This window comes from Protopterus annectens, chromosome 7.part0 (genome assembly GCF_019279795.1).
Source record: "Protopterus annectens isolate FY-2018-M chromosome 7.part0, PAN1.0, whole genome shotgun sequence".
Classification (NCBI taxonomy): domain Eukaryota; kingdom Metazoa; phylum Chordata; order Ceratodontiformes; family Protopteridae; genus Protopterus; species Protopterus annectens.
In genome coordinates, this window is record NC_056739.1 from 385,316,914 (window position 1) to 385,335,037 (window position 18,124).

An 18,124-nucleotide genomic window follows, 5' to 3' on the forward strand; every position below is an offset into this window, starting at 1 on the left:
TGTTTACATGTGTGTAGACTTTTCTCTTTTTTCCATGGTTGTGCATTGTACAACTGCATGTAAGGGGGCATAAACTTCCAAATTGGAGATGCACAGGAGCTTCCCCCCTTGCAGGACTTTTTAAGATTTCATTGCAGGGTTTTTTAAAAACATTTCATTAATCTGAAACTTCTTATGGAATATTTCATCTGGTTGAAGCTTCAGTAAATTTTTGTCTTGGTGAAGCATACAGGAAGTGATGGCTTCCTGACCAAGTCCACAAATAATTTGTGATCACCTCACACAAGTGCAATCACAAATGACCGAAACCTCCTGAATGTGAACAGCATTTGAGGAGGGACATACAAAACACTCTTTGCAGGGGACAAGCCCACATTCACCTCCACGATGCATAGTAATGCCAAGGTCACACTAACATAGGTAAATGAGAGAGCCTGTTACATCGGCCATTCGTCTTTCAGGTGAAAATCTTCTGATGGCACACTATAGTTTTCACAAAGGAGAGTTGATTACTAGTGTTTGATGACAGGCCTGGCTCCCAGAAGAAACATACTCATCAGCAAATTCTCTGAAGTATGCCTAAGACACTCTAGAGTGCAATTCAGCAACAGTTAGAAACCAAAAGCCTTCCATGGGGTGGAGTGTGCCTTCCATGGGGTAGAGTGAGCTGCCAGGATCAGATTCCACAGTGTGAGAGAAGGGAAAGTGAGCAGCGCCATGTGGTATAAATTTAGGGGATGAGACCCATGACAGGCAGAGTAGGAAGTGTGATCCCATACAAAGCTGGTACTGAAATTTGTAACAAATCCATAAATTTGTATCCTACAAGTGCATGAGGATCTGAAAACAACTAATAAAGGCTAAAGCACAGTGTTGATGCTTCCAAGGTAGTGACTCATGTGCATATCCTGTTTTTATACCATGCTTTGATTTATGTACCAAAGCCAGAGATCTTTTCCTATCTTATCTAGACTATTCCAGACATGGTTACCTTCATACAATTAAGACTTCTACTCATGGCAGTGCTTTTTAATGTCTCTAGTAGTATTAATATTCACAAACACTCAAACACAAATTTTTCCAATATTCCCTATTCCTGTTATACAGAGTAGATTATCAACAAAATATATTTTCATTGTAGGTGACATAGAAGGTCATACGTTTACTCATATGTTATCTGGAGTATGCTCTCCCAATCTTCACAACAGGGCTGGACAACTATAGAAGAAAACTATAAGTTCTGCTGAACAAAATCTGTAAATCCTTAATGAAATATCAAGTCCTGAAATCCAAGATCCAAGACATCACAAGTAAAACACCAGAAAAGGCAATGTATTGCAATGACAGAGTTGCATAGACTAATACTACACATACTCAGAAATGTGGGAAACCTAGGTCTGTAAATATACTGCCTGCAAGGTTATACAGTATCAAAGTGAAAAAAGAAGTAGGAAAGCAAAATCTCTCCGTTCCTCTTCATTCCTGGGGGCTCAAGTCTTGGGGGCAGCATTAAATCTAACTGCAGGTAATGCTAAAGCTGATACAATAAAATTATGACAGTACAAATCTTCAGCTAAAAGTAAACAAATGCTGCAGTTTATGTTAGTGTGAAGTCCTTGATAACATCAGTTTGAAATATATTAAAAAGGCAAACTGCTTACAGACTACACAAATGGCTTATCTGCTAAGTATCTTCACTGACAAAGCTCTGCAGTAACTTCTATAAAAGCTACATACAGCTGATGTTCTACTTACCAGTCCATTTATGCTGTCATACCACAAGATGGAGGTATTATTCTTAACAGACCTTTTGCAACTGTAACCTTTGAGAAAGAACATTTTCAAGGAATACACTTGCTTTTAGATTCCCCTTAGCAGAACAGCTAAAGAAACTCCCCAAACCCCACTGTATTTAAATATCTGCTGCAGGTCAGTTCAACATTACCTTCTGCTTCTGCTTGCTGCATACTTACTAAGCCATGCAATGAATACAAATATCTTACACAACTTAAAGAATTCGAACATTTAGCCCATACCTGTTGAATATTACCTCCATCTTCTTTTCTGAATGAGTAATTATATAATTCTATCATTCTTCCTAGGCTTCCAGGTCTTTATCACACACATCACCTGCCTTTCCACTGCAAACAAATTTCAAACTACGGTATAAATTAGCCAGTTAACTATTGCAGGATTTCCAGTTTCTAATGTCCAGCCATATATGTGAGAGATATAAATTTACTGCCTTCATTGTTATACATAAATCATTTGTATTATATTTTTCCTCTAAAGCATCTGACAGAGTTGCATTAATTATAATATGTATACAGTATTTGCATTGTATTTGAACTTGACTTATGTGCAAAGTATTTTACTGTCAGAACCAGTTTGCTCAGCCCTTTTCTTTGAAGGTCCACTCACTGAGTTTCATTTGTTAAAATATCCATTTCTTCAAAGGGGAGATGCATGGCTTTCTTCTGTTTGGTGACTGCACCCTTTAACTGTGTGAAAGAGATCATGCAACAACAGATTATGTAGAAATAGAGTGCATTTTACATAATTCAGATGGTTTTATTTTCCTCTTGATTGTGTGATTTGGATATAATACACATAAATAGCAGGGGCATGGGGACTATGGCATGTGGGAGCATAAGGATAGTACAGGGTGCTTGCCAAATTCATTTACATTTTTTTAATATACCTGCTATTTTTTTTCTTTTTTCTTTTTTTTTTTTTGCATTTTAAGTTTGTGCTATGTGATGTTTTGTTGAACGGGACTAGATCAGTTGTCTCTTGAGGTGTGGGTCTATGGTGATGTGTTCTGGAACCGTAACGTGTGATAGCCCAGGCTACAACTAAAATGGTTCCAGGAATAGTCCACACTGCCATTTAACATATGAATGCATACATAAAATGTGGAAAGAGCCCTTAGGGGTTTTACTTCAGATGGCATACAAGTGCAAAATGATTGCACAAAGTCATTAAGAAAAAAAAAAAAAACAAGTGGTCCCTGCATTGCAGACATTACCAGCAAAAAGATTTTTTTTCATATGCACATATAAAGTCTGTTTTGAGTCCTATGTGCAGTTCTCAATGTCCACTGATCACAATGGTGTAAATAAGATTAAGACTGTTCAGAAGGTCTCCCAATATATGCAAGGTCTGAACCAGAAGTCTTAACTGAAAATATTACTGGAAACTAACATGTACACAACTTGAAGAGACAGGGTTAAGACTTTTAAAGGATTTCAGTAGAGTTAAAGACAGCAGCACCTTTATAAGGAGATGTACTTAGTTGAAGAATGAATACAATTTTTAAAACTGAGGGATATAACTTGGTGGACTATACCAATTTTATTTTTTCTGAGAGGGTTGAGGATACAATGAGTAGGTTCTCGCAGATTCTATAGATTCAGTTATTGTTGAAGAATACACAAAGGCATAGGATAGACAAAAGATAGTCTGCAATACGAATAAAGCTGAAACACCAGAAAAATATTTTTCTCCATAAAATAGATACTGGTTAAATACAGTGAGTAAGATGTCCACAGGTACATCAATGCCTTCACTGTTATGGCCTAAAGGTGTCCCAACACCATACATCTTGGGTTTTATGTAGAACTAGATGCATTTCAAGTGGACTAAAGAGATTTATACCTCTTTTCTGTTGTATCTTTATGCAGTCTGTATGAAAAAATGGTGCAGGCCCTTCCATCAATTCAGGATTTGTCAAATTACATGAGACTCATCCAGTGAAAGTAGTCATGATCTAAGGTTCCTTTCAGAATGCAGTAGCCTAAAATGTTTTCTGTGGGTGGGTGGTGGTAGGCTCCTGCCATCTATCTATGTATGGGTTCTGAGCCCCTGTAGTACCCACTAATTTACATTACTTCTACATCTGAGGTGAGATGGAGTTTGCCTTGTTATTCAAGACTGCTACAATAGGAAAACTCCAGCACGTGTATGTACACGTTTGATCATGCTGTCAAACACACAAGGACAATGTAAGTTAATATTTTAGTGCTTTTCCATAACTATATAGAAAGAGAAACTATCTTTTACAGTCATCTGCTTAAAGGAAGCATACATTTTTTCCCTGATGTGAAAGAAGTTCGATAAAGATGACCCTTGATAAATCCTTCTCTCTGTAATATGTGTTAATCAATCTTGTTTGATAAAAGTTTATCTTTACCATTTAAGATATGTAGATCTATTTTGTTTTTTTGTGTGTGTGTGTGCGTGTGTCTGTAGATGAGCATGCAACCGTGTATGAAGGGAGAGGTTGATGTCGATGGAACACGGAGAGAGCTACTTATCACACAGCCAAAGCTTTGCAAGTCTCTTTTCTTAGTGCAGTGTATATCATCTTTTAGTAAACAAATATTACACATGACACCACTTCTCTATGAGTAGAATTAGGTCCTAAGAAACTGAAGAGCATCCAGGTAATACATGAAAGTGCTGCTGCTTATTTGTGTGCTCTGATGTCTCTTGTTGGCATCTGCATCATGAGGTCTCAGGTTGCAACATCTGTGTCAGTATGTCAATATACCATCTGACATCTGGAATAACAATTCATCATAGTGCACACTACATATTATTAAAAGGTAGAGACTGTACAATGCAATACCATGGTAACTGTAAGGACTTTTTCACCATAATGATTGATAGTACAGTACATTTGAACATCTGATCCACTAATGGCTAAAAATCATCCTACGTTTGATGGCATAATTCTGTCTCAGTGCTTGAAATTAATGACACAAGGGCTGATAATATCCATCCTTCAGCATTTGGTAAGGTGACATCTGTTTATGACAGAAAACCTAATTGTCATATCTTACCTGTGTGCCTTAGGCTGTATCCAAAATCTTGGACAAAACATCCTGAACATAGAACATGAGCATGGGATACAGATTTGTTATAGAGCCTCTCCTTGTACAATCACTCTAAAAAAAATCAAGTACCAAGACTAACTTTTCTTTCATTCATTATCTGATACAAACTTTATCCTCTTCATGTCTGGGGGGGAGCTGAACCCTGTCCTAGCATGTAGTGGATATTAGGTAGAAAGTAATCCTGGATAGGATAACAGCACATTGCTGGATATCCATGAAGACACATCCACTCACCCACCTTGAGCAACCATACGTACAATTTGGAGAATTGCCACTACACCTAATAGCAGGTTAAGAGGATGTGAAGCTGAAGCACCCATGAAATGCAAGTGGACACAGGAAAAGCAATGCGATTCTGCATAGAATGCCTTTTGAATAAGAAACATGCAAACATACTTATGTGTGATAGAGCAGTACTAATCATTGTGCTGTCACCCCAAGATGCTTTCCATTCCCGCTTCCATTACTTTAACTTCTATATAATACAATATAATATAAATGACAGCACGTAACCTAGTTTTCTGTCCCAGAGTAACTTGTCATTCATAAAGTTTACTTTCTTAATTCATGCAGAGAATAGACAGCAAATGCACTGCTGTCTCTGTGTCTTAACCACTTCTATACACCTGAACATTTCACTCTGAATATGACACTGTGTGAGGCAGAAATACTAGTAGGAGGTGAAACTTCAGTGTCAGAGGCTCAGTTTGCAGGTACCACATGTTCTGATATTTAAAGTGCAATGAGTATGTGAGAGATAGTGTGTATGTGACAACATTTGCATGCATTTCAAAAGGCAAAAATTATATCCCATGTCCTTATTGGCTGTGATATGATATTTTTAAGAGTAAGCTGGTATTTATTTATTTTATCTAACATTTGTTTACTGGGAAAGTCTGACTTGGATCAAAGCCAATTTTCAGCAAAGCCCTAAGGAGAAATGCTCCAAACGCATGTCTTTGCAACATGGGAGGAAACCGGAGCACCCAGAGGAAACCCACAAGAACACAGGGAGGACACTCAGACTCCACACAGAAGGCACCCCAGCCAAGAATCAAACTGGAGAACCTCTTACTGTAAGGTGACAATACAACTGCTGCACCACTGCTCGGTCCATGTATCCCTTGTGTCCTGGTAAAAATACTCTTGGCTAGACTATCACCCTCATGTTTCTCCTGGAAATAGGTCACACTTAGTGGGACTAATATGATTATCCAAAATAACTTGGTAATCAAGGAAACAAACATATCAATAGTAGATACAGAAAATCTATGAGACCAGATAAATTTCTAGGGCACAGCTGTTCTACTTAAATGGGAACTATAAAATGCAACACATTTAGGGACCTCTTGCTGCTGTGGATAGTATAAGCGACAGGTGTATGCATTTATACAACAATTTATGAAAGAAATCATGATGGCTGTGAATATTACAAAGATAAAAATCCTCACAAATGCCACTTTGAACATAACTGAGATTTTTCTCCTTGTCTTGCCTTATGTCCTTCAGTTATAGGATATGGTGTGACACTATGTTTGGGAAATTACATTTTACTACTACAGATTTTTCATGGCTAACTACTTTATGATTCTACTAAATGGAACTTGTGTCTGATCAATAGGTTACAATAAAAATAATTTGAATTTAAAGTTGATTTTCTCTGACAGTATTTTGTTCATTAGAATATGGAAGGTCAAACATAATTCCATTTATGGCAAAATGCCCCTTTAGCTTTAAGAAGGTTTCACAGAAATCTTATTTGCAGTCCAGCTCAAATTAATTGGCTAAAAGAATATTGGTTACTGAATCAGTTAGAGAAATCATGTAACAAATACCTGTTTTAGAAATACAGCCACATTTCAAGACCTTGAACAGATTTCTGATGTGCAGAGCCCTAATGAGTGTTGTAGTATTCCTGATTTGTTAAACCTGCCAAAAATCAATGCACACATCTTTTGTCTTCATAGCTGTCCTTTCCTTTTAAGCAATTCAATAAATGAGATAGGTCTGGGCAGCTTTGCGTGCAGTAACAGAAAACATATTCCTGTGGGGAATGGGTAGACCATGATTTTCATTATTGAACCTGTCACACAGCACAGCATATCCAAATTTGGTCTTGATAGCTTGTCTTGTTTTCTAAGCTTTGTGATAAACAAATCATCTCAGGCAGCTTTAACTACAGGGAAATATTATCTAAGCTACATGGGGATCGTGTATCAAGCAATACTTAATATTGATTTTGTGCAAGATGTTGACATTTAGAATAAATAACTACCTTTAGTTATTAAGAAAAATGATATATTTCAGAAACACCACACTGGGAAAACATACACATAAACATTCAGGCCTGAATGCATAAACTAGGCCATCCAGTTATTGTCGCTCATACTCATTTGACAGACTATGCCAATGCTTTCATCAGAATAACTTATCTTAATCTCAAAACCCTTTCTGGAACTTAGTGATCACCACCAAGTCCAGAAAGCAGTATGTTTCATTTATGATCATTGTACTGTTTATCACATGTCTTCTATATTTAAACCCATTCAACCTCTATTTTACGAAACAGTCTCTCCAATCACATTATAGAAGAAACAAACTGGACAAATTTACCTATCTGACAACTATGAATGTATACATTAAATATGGAACTAAATCCAGCAGTACATAGGTTCATAGGTACCAGTGGTCAGACCCTATAGGCTGTTGAACACTGACTCCTGGAAACTTGGATCATAGGCTGATGTTCCTATCAGGTATCCAAATTGCATTCAATGTGATTCAAAATTATTAAAAGAGCATACAACATACGGTAGTTTATTCCATGCAACAGGAATACATTGATTTATAGTGGCACTTATTTTTGTTTAAAGGAATTTAGCTTTAGTATCTGTGTTCTTGGATTAAAGTAAATATTTAACTTAAGTGATGTTCTTTGTAAACCATAATCATCAGAAGTTTTGTAAAGCAATATAAGATGGCCTCTGGGATGCTTATACCATACAGTGAATACGTTCAGATGCTTAAATCTCTTTATATAAACATATTTATTCTCTTATTGACAACATTTTCTTGGTAAATGTTCATTGGATAGATTCTAGGATTACTAAATAGCCTACTTTATAACTGCAAAATATTGAATATTCAATGATAGGTCAGATCTAAGTGTTGTATATTGAAACCTAACTTTCAACTCTTGCTGTGACATTTTTCATAAGTAATCCAAGTTGTTTCATGGCATTGCTGTGAATATTACTCATGTTTGTTGAAGGAATATTTACATGTTGTGATGCCCCTGCACTGGCCTAGTAATCAAAGAAAAAACACAAACGGCCAGCATAAATAGTCCAACGCTTTATTGGAAGATGTAATGGAACATAAAAATGCCTCAACAATAAATCCAACCTTCAGACCGGTTTCGGCAGAGTGCCTTCTTCAGTGAATAATAAAATATGCCCAGAATCAAGCAACATACATATTTATAGCCAAAGTCAGCCATAATTCACTAATGGTATGATCCAACCCCTATCTAGCTAATAAATATTCATGAGAACTGAAAACCATATTGTAATTGCCCATCGGTAATGAACACAATATGTATTCAATGATATGAACAATTGTAAATACATATACCATAAATATATATATTAATTATAACAGAAAAACTAATGAAAGTGAGCACAACATGATGTAACATAACCATACATCCATGGGCCAAATTCAATGGGGTACCCATCAACTGGATGCAGACAAAATTGACCTATATATAAAAGGCTCGAAAAAATATGTATATATATATATATATATATATATATATATATATATATATATATATATATAAATAACAAAATATATTAATGCAAAAACTATTGTTAGTCCAAAAAATATATGAAAATTTGTCTAATATAATTAAGGCATAATACAATGGAGCTTATTATAGCATTGTATCTATAGAACAAAAGCTAAATGGTATTGTATTCATCATAAATGGTCATTCAGACCAGGAGGAAACAAGGCTTCAAGATGGATAATCCAATATTTTTCTTTAAAACTGAGTGTGTTTTGCCATCCTTGTTGATGGCTCCTATCCCCTATAATCCTGTCAATGACAGTAAACATAAACTTAGCTGAAGGATGCTTAGTTGTATGTTGGAAAAGTGCATTTGCTGGCTTTTTGTTCCGTATGTCACTCCGATGTTCTCCTATTCTAATACGAAGGGAACACGATGTTTTGCCCACATAAAAAGCTGAGCACTGGCATGTGGCCAGGTATATCCCCCAACTACTTGAACAGTTACCAAAAATTCTCAAATCATAAACTTTACTGGTATTGGCACTAGTAAATTGTTTGATTTTATTTACCTGATTACAGGATATACAGTGTCCACACGGAAAAGTTCCCAGAAGCTGATCCCCCCCATAATGGTTAATTGCTTGTATTTTGCCCCTCCACTTTCCTGATGCTTATAATGGGAAAATAGAGAGCCCAAAGTTCTACCCCTTCTATAGGAAAAATTGACATATGCAACCCAAAATCTCCCGTAAATAATCATTGGCCAATAGAATATTCCAATTGTCATTCAAGATATTCCTGATAACCTGATGATTTCTGCCAAATGTGGTAACAAATCTCAAAGTGGAATCCTGCGAAGTAGGTGAGTGATCCCTGTATTCAAGTAATTGATTTCTCTGCTGTTGTCCTGACCAAGTACTGGCAGATACAATGTCAAAAGGGCGATATCCCCTTTCTAAGAATCTGTTAGTTAAATCAATTTTGGCATCCTCATAATCCGTTACAGAGGAGCTAATACGTTTTATCCTCAGAAATTGAGATTTGGGAATATTCCGGATAGTGTGGCATGGATGCATGCTGGATGCATGAAGTAACGTATTGTATTGGGGGTATTTACGGTGAATTTTGGTACCAAGAGTATTGTCAGACTTTGGCTATAAATATGTATGTTGCTTAATTCTGGGCATATTTTATTATTCACTGAAGAAGGCACTCTGCTAAAACCGGTCTGAAGGTTGGATTTATTGTTGGGGCATTTTTATGTTCCATTACATCTTCCAATAAAGCGTTGGACTATTTATGCTGGCCGTTTGTGTTTTTTACTATTGATTTGGCCATGCATGCTGTCCGTGCGAGTCGTGGTGTTCTGGTTGCTCTGTTGGTTCTCGCTGTTGGCGTCTTAGTCTTCGCTATCGGTAGGAGAGGACTCCTTCCTTGGAGTGTTCAGTTACTTCATCAGTTGGTTTGCTGTGGATGATTCAACCCTTCATTTTCGTTTTGGATATATTGGACTTTTGGTTTTTCATGAATGGTTATATCGTGAATGATTTCACTACTATGAAGAGCTGATAGTAGCGTTTTCAGGTACTGGTGTTATGATTACACGTGGTGACATATTTTCTCTTGGGCTGACTTTCTATTTAACAGAAAACGTATTTGGTAACTGAAAATCTTTTTTGGAACATTTTTTAGCTTAATTTGAATCGTGGACAGTAATTTTTGAGGGTCGCTAAGGATTTCTAATACCTACGTTCACATGGGCCTATATTTACTGTCGTTGGAAAACTAACTACGCATATACTGGAGCCATCTTCTGTTTGGGGACTGTGACATTATTGGTGAACTGCATATTATATATGAACATTTAAACAGGCATCTGTATGTGAATTGACCTTTTTTGGTATACATAAGATTGTGGACAACATTTAAAATAGGTCGGAAGGAATTTTCATATATATGTAACCGACAGATGTATATCTGAGGTGGTTTGCAGGTTTTTTATTATTACTAATGAATCACCTTGGTCAGGACAACAGCAGAGAAATCGATTACTTGAATACAGGGATCACTCACCTACTTCGCAGGATTCCACTTTGAGATTTGTTACCACATTTGGCAGAAATCATCAGGTTATCAGGAATATCTTGAATGACAATTGGAATATTCTATTGGCCAATGATTATTTACAGGAGATTTTGGGTTGCAAATGTCAATTTTCCTATAGAAGGGGTAGAACTTTGGGCTCTCTATTTTCCCATTATAAGCATCAGGAAAGTGGAGGGGCAAAATACAAGCAATTAACCATTATGGGGGATGAGCTTCTGGGAACTTTTCCATGTGGACATTTTATATCCTGTAATCAGGTAAATAAAATCAAACAATTTACTAGTGCCAATACCAGTAAAGTTTATGATTTGCGAATTTTTGGTAACTGTTCAAGTAGTTGGGTGATATACCTGGCCACATGCCAGTGCTCAGCTTTTTATGTGGGCAAAACATCGCGTTCCCTTCGTATTAGAATAGGAGAACATCGTAGTGACATACGGAACAAAAAGCCAACAAATGCACTTTTCCAACATACAACTAAGCATCCTTCAGCTAAGTTTATGTTTACTGTCATTGACAGGATTATAGGGGATATGAGCCATCAACAAGGATGGCAAAACACACTCAGTTTTAAAGAAAAATATTGGATTATCCATCTTGGAGCCTTGTTTACTCCTGGTCTGAATGACCGTTTATGATGAATATAATACCATTTAGCTTTTATTCTATATATACAATGCTATAATAAGCTCCATTGTATTATGTCTTAATTATATTAGACAAATTTTCATATATTTTTTGGACTAACAATAGTTTTTACATTAATATATTTTGTTATTTATATATATATTTTGTTATTTATATATATATATATATATATATATATATATATATATATATATACATATTTTTTCGTGCCTTTTATATATAGGTCAATTTTGTCTGCATCCAGTTGATGGGTACCCCATTGAATTTGGCCCATGGATGTACGGTTATGTTACATCATGTTGTGCTCACTTTCATTAATTTTTCTGTTATAATTAATATATATATTTATGGTATATGTATTTACAATTGTTCATATCATTGAATACATATTGTGTTCATTACTGATGCGCAATTACAATATGGTTTTCAGTTCTCATGAATATTTATTAGATAGATAGATAGGGGTTGGATCATACCATTGGTGAATTATGGCTGACTTTGGCTATAAATATGTATGTTGCTTGATTCTGGGCATATTTTATTATTCACAGAAGAAGGCACTCTGCCGAAACTGGTCTGAAGGTTGGATTTATTGTTGGGGCATTTTTATGTTCCATTACATCTTCCAATAAAGCGTTGGACTATTTATGCTGGCCGTTTGTGTTTTTTACTATTGGTTTGGCCGTGCATGCTGTACATGCGAGTCATGGTGTTCTAGTAATCAAAGAGCCTCAACCCTCACCATTGTCAACAGTGAGGAATGTATACACTGGGAAGATGATGGGTACACAAGTAAAGTGCAATTTCCCTTAAGAGTGCACAGAGATCACAGTCAGTCTGGGGCTGTTTTTTCCCCCTTTCTCCAGATCCCCAATAAGACTCCCCACTGGCACAGCTATAGGGTTGAGATCTCAGCTGAGTGGCCAAACTATGATCTCCAGTACCCTCTCTGTCCAACCAGTGCTTTATGTGCCTGCCCAAATAGCTGACACATGTACTCTTTGAGATTTGATTTATATACAAGCACACACACACCTGGGGAAGGCTGGTTCAGTTTTACTAGCTATGCCCCCTTCTGACCAGACTATAAGGTAGTCTCAACTGCCACCAGCCAACTTATCGGCTACTTTAAAGTCATTGACAAAGGGTGTCCAATCTTACTGTGTAATGTTACTATTAATCCAAATGGTAGTCTGACCTAGAGCAAGGCTATTTAGGAGTGGCCTGTACAGTGTCACGAAATAAATATGCAAGTACTCTAAGAGCTTAAATATCTCTAAACAGATCAGCCACAATTAAAAGGTTTAAATATATTTAATAATAAATAATAAAAGGACAAGACAATACTCAGTAAGTAATCAGTTACATCAGAGTTCAGAATCACAGGGAATATTTAAAACAACATTGCAAGACAATCTCAAATAAATAAATAAAACATCCAAGCTATACTTTACTATATTCCTATCTGAATCTAAAAGAGTTAATATGCCCAAGAAACTTACTGCAAGGCAAGTACAGATGAGTGGATGTCCTTATTAGGTCAAAGACAAAATACAAAATGCACAGTCTCTCTCTGAGAGAGTTCTTAAATTCATATCAAATATTACTGCTGGGTTAGCTTGGATAACATCACCTTTTGTTACCTGACTTTTATTTCCCAAGTTAAACCCCAGTTGTCAGAATCTAACATAATTTAGCATCTCTCTGTGAAAAATACATATCTCTCAGATGTTTGCAGATCCTGGAAGTCATAAAGCAAGAAAACACTTCTACATCTCACATCTAATAATTAGTTCTCTTTCAAGACAATACAAAAACCTTCCAGCTCTAGATACTGTGCCTGCTACTGCACTGAAACTGAGAGATAGCATCTTCTGTTTATGGCCCAGTAATTATAAAAAACAATTTAATTTCAACTATTTTCTCTGAATTTTTTTCAAGTTAACCTCCCGTGTTCCAGTTCCATTAAACATATGCATCTAAACAGTCACAATAGCGCAGGTACATTCCTGTTCTATTCCAATAGGGCATGCTGTGGTTACATTTTAGCTCAGTATTTTACACACACTTCTGTATAAATCATATCAATATTTACAAATGACATAGAATTATTTACAAACTTCCCGATAGTTGCGCTGTCAGTGTGACACATTAAATTTCTGAGTCATAGTAATCTTCAGCTTCCTTCAATGTTATATCATATAATGTAATACATTTGTAAAGTGAGGGTTTGTCAAATAATAACTTGCATTTGTTAACACTAAATAATTGTATCCCAGTACAATTTACCCAATTTAAGATTTCTTAACTTATGATTGAAACCCAATGTTGCAGTTATCGACATATTACTGATCCAGCAGTTATTGTTGGTAGGCATGAAAATAAATATTTGATTAAGTAGGATAGGCCCCAAGGAATAAATCATGGGGAAGACCAGAAATTAATATTTAGTTAATGTAAACTTACCTCTGGTAAACCAATGGTATGAAAAATCAGAGAAAGTCCAGTTATGAGGATATACCTTTTGAAATACTTATCAAAAATTGATGTTAATTGGTCTGTAGATTTTTTTTATGTCACATTACTCTTTTTGTATACCAGAGTATTACTGGATGATGTCCATGTTATCAGGACAGAACACATTTTTAACAAGTTGTTAAAATGCTGTGAAGTGCGTGGTGTGATTATGTAGTTAATGTTAGAATAGTTATTTTTGTCTGGAGTACCACATTTCAAAGTATGACATTTTGCTGACTTGGGTAGCTGAGTGGCTAAAGAACAGTTAGAAAGTAAATTCAGTTTGTCTTCCACTGAGTTCAGTTATGTGGTTTTGGTCTCCCCTTTTGTTGATGTTGTTAGACTGGAGTTAGTGTATACAAGTAAAAGGTTTTGGGATGTGGTAAGGGTGTAACCACAACCATGTTAATGTAAATTTTCTCTTTTATTGATGTATTTTTACTTATTTTCCAAGACACTGTTTAGCACTTAACTTGGATACACTGTGTTTGTTAAATACTAAGCAATGTTTAACAAAATAACACCACTCACAAAAGAAATAGTCATCATCTTCTTTTGGCTGTTCCCATTAGGGGTCGCCACAGCGGATCACCTGTTTCCATCTCTTCCTGTCCTCTGCATCTTGCTCTGTCACACCAACCACCTGCATGTCCTCTCTCACCACATCCATAAACCTTATCTTAGGCCTTCCTCTTTTCCTGTTACCTGGTAGCTTCAACATTAGCATTTTTTCCCAGTATACTCAGCATCCCTCCTCAGCACATGTCCAAACCAACGTAATCTTGCCTCTCTGGCTTTGTCTCCAAACCTTCCAACCTGGGCTGACCCTCTAATATACTTATTCCTAATCCTGTCCACCCTCGTCACACCCAGTGCAAATCTTAACATCTTTAACTCTGCCACATCCAGCTCAAACTCCTGCCTTTTTGTCAATGCCACTGTCTCCAACCCATATAACATAGCTGGTCTCACTACCCTCTTGTAGACCTTCCCTTTCACTCTTACAGGTACTCGTCTGTCACAAATCACTCCTGACACTCTTCTCCACCCACTCCATCCTGCCTGTACTCTCTTCCTCACCTCTCTTCCACACTCACCGTTACTCTGAACTAATGACCCCAAGTATTTAAACTCATCCACCTTCACCACCTCTACTCCTTGCATCTTCACCATTCCTCTATCCTCCCTCTCATTCACACACATATATTCTGTCTTAGTAAAGAAATAGTACAAATTAAAAATAGCTGCCTATATTCTAATGTTTGGGTTTTGCTGAAATATTTGAAGAAAGACTGCTTATATTTCATTTAACTGCACTCTCTTGTATTTCCGACAGTGACTTTTTTACAGGGATGGGTCAATCAGTGTAGCTAATGTGAAGTGGGATGGAAAACTGATGGTTGTAACAGTAGGTCAGCCTGTGGGTTTTCTTTATTTACCAAGGTACTGTAGTTGTTAACTGTGTCACAGATGTTTAAAATTGCATGTGATCACATGTCATTGCTTAAAGTAAATTACTTTTGATGTTGTTGCAGTCTTTGTATCTATGTTTAATAATAAATCTTTTACTATGTACTAGAATGCTTCAGTTGTATTTTAACTAAAAGATACAGATGAATAGCTAACCATGGTATGCCCAAAGGTAGTTAACCATGGTATACCTAAGGTACAAAATTTCTGCTGGCTCTTTTAATGTATGTTTTAAATTCATTGAAAGACAATGATGGTTAAAGAAATGACTTTTCTACAAATCAGTTTGTCTCAAGTTTAGTTTGTGATCATTTGCACATATTGTATATGCTTTGTGGAGTAGAAACAAAATTCTAAATAGTATACATTTAGTGACAAAAATGGACTAGTTTTTAAGCAAACTAGAGTGATTACATCCACACTAGTGAAATTCACAACTTTATGCTGCACCATTTTTCGTCTATACTACGTGTTATGCTAATTGTTACAGGGTCATGCTGAAAATATTTGTGGATTATTTGCAAAGTTTAAGTGTTACTAAGCATTCTCAGGCACTGGACAGGCTGTTACTGGATGTTCGTTAGTTACCACATTGTAGGCAGCATTTACATACAGCATGATTCCTGGACTTGCCCTTTTACAAAGAACAGAGGCATGACAGCATAGTTCCATGCTTGGTGATCCTTTATACTTTGCAAAGCTGTAACAATTTATGAAGTTCTGCATACTCTACAAATCATCTCTGAATCCTGTTCCATGGGAGAGCTGACTGGCCTAGTGGGCTAATGCACTATGCTGCAGTTGAGTCTGTCTGGTCTGGATGAGTGTTATAAATAAGCAGCGGCATCTGCACCTCCCCCTTCTGTTTCTTCACTGCAGATCAGTAGATGTCTCAAACCTTATAAAACATCCCAACTTAGCTTCTCATGCCTATTTAAATTTAGAGCATATATGTATTTGTAGAGTAGAATATATTCAGTTCACAATGCACTGAGCCATTTTAAGTGAACCATTCACCAGCAAATCTTTAGAATGGCTTAAATGTGGATTTGGGGTGGGGGGTAGGGGGCAAGGCAAGTTCACCTTTCCCCTTTGCATTTAAGCAACTAATCAAGACTCGGCAAAGATGCGATTGATGAGTCATGTTCTGACTAAATGATGTTGAGCCATTAGTTACATTTATCTGTGTATTTTGCTTTGAAAAAAAATTATACAGACACATACACATACACAGACAATATATAAGATGAACATGGTTGAAAAAGGATCAGCTGGCTCGCTTGGCAGGCTCCCATTTTGTCACTGTACTACCATTGGTTTTGTATGAGATCACTTAACAATGGTGCGACCTGGGAGTGGGAATGTTTAGGAAGCAGGCAGTGTGAAGGGTGCTGCCCCACAGGGGAAGTGCTGTGGCATTCCTCCCTTGTTTGTATTATTTTGTCATTTTTAACTAAACATTTCATCAGTCCGGGTTGATAAAATGTTAGTCAATCATACTGTCTATATGTGAGTGTGTGTGTCTGTATAAATATATATATATATATATATATATATATATATATATATATATATATATATATATATATGGGTTACCTTCAGTTCACCGAATGTCCACTTCCCTGACACGCATTTCACAGAGACCAAAACACCAACACTTCAGATCACCGACATCCAGAAAGCCGATGTTTCCCAAGTGGTAAGTAACCATTTGGCCATCTACTTGAAATTTACCCCTTACCCCAGTGGTAGTGCATTCTTGGAGTTGGCATATTTAGTAAGGAGTGTGTGGGGGTGAAACCCCCCACATAGGGGGGGCATGGGGGGCACAGCCCCCCACATCGGTGGGTTTAGTTTTTCTTTGGGTAGTTCCTTCCATCAGGATGACCAAGTGTTTACTTACCTCACGAGAAATGTCGGCTTTGCGAATGTCGGTGACCTGAAGTGTCGATGTTCTGGTCTTGGTGAAATGCATGTCAGGGAAGTGGACATTCGGCGAACTGAAGGAAACCCATCTATATATATATATATTTATGTATGTACACATACATATACACACATACATGGATCCCATAGAGATGATTGATTAGCACTTTCAATAAAAGTTGTGTATATATATTCATATATGGGTGCAGTTGCTATTAGTAAATGCTAAAAAGAGCAAACACTACAACAGGGTGTGGGAATTTGCCCTTCCTATGCAGTAGTGGAATCTGGAGATGGTGTAAATATAATTATCAGAGGGTGTGAGGGGTGCTGGGGGCTTGTACCCCTGCAAAAATACTGTTTTTCATTTTTGTTTGATCTCTTTAGATACATTTTTTCTAACATTCTTTTTAGTGCTTGCTCTTGGCTGAGACACTTTTTAATATTAATATATACTTTGTTGAATGGTACTTTGGTTGAAATCTGTTTACTTGACAGACACAGTTTGGTCAATTAAACAGTTTGTCAACAAGTGTGTGCGAATGACAATGCCTGAGTAGGGGAATATATGCTTTTCCCCAGTGACTGTGCAATCTGATAGTTAGAATATATAATTAGCAGGCTGTGTGGGGGTGGTTTGCCCCTCTGGAAAACAAAAAAAGATACTTTCTTTGTTTTTTTTTTAAAGGTTTGCATGTGCCAAGATTAATTTATGGCACATGAGTAGTAGTGTATCAACCTGAATACTATCGATCAATTTGTTTAG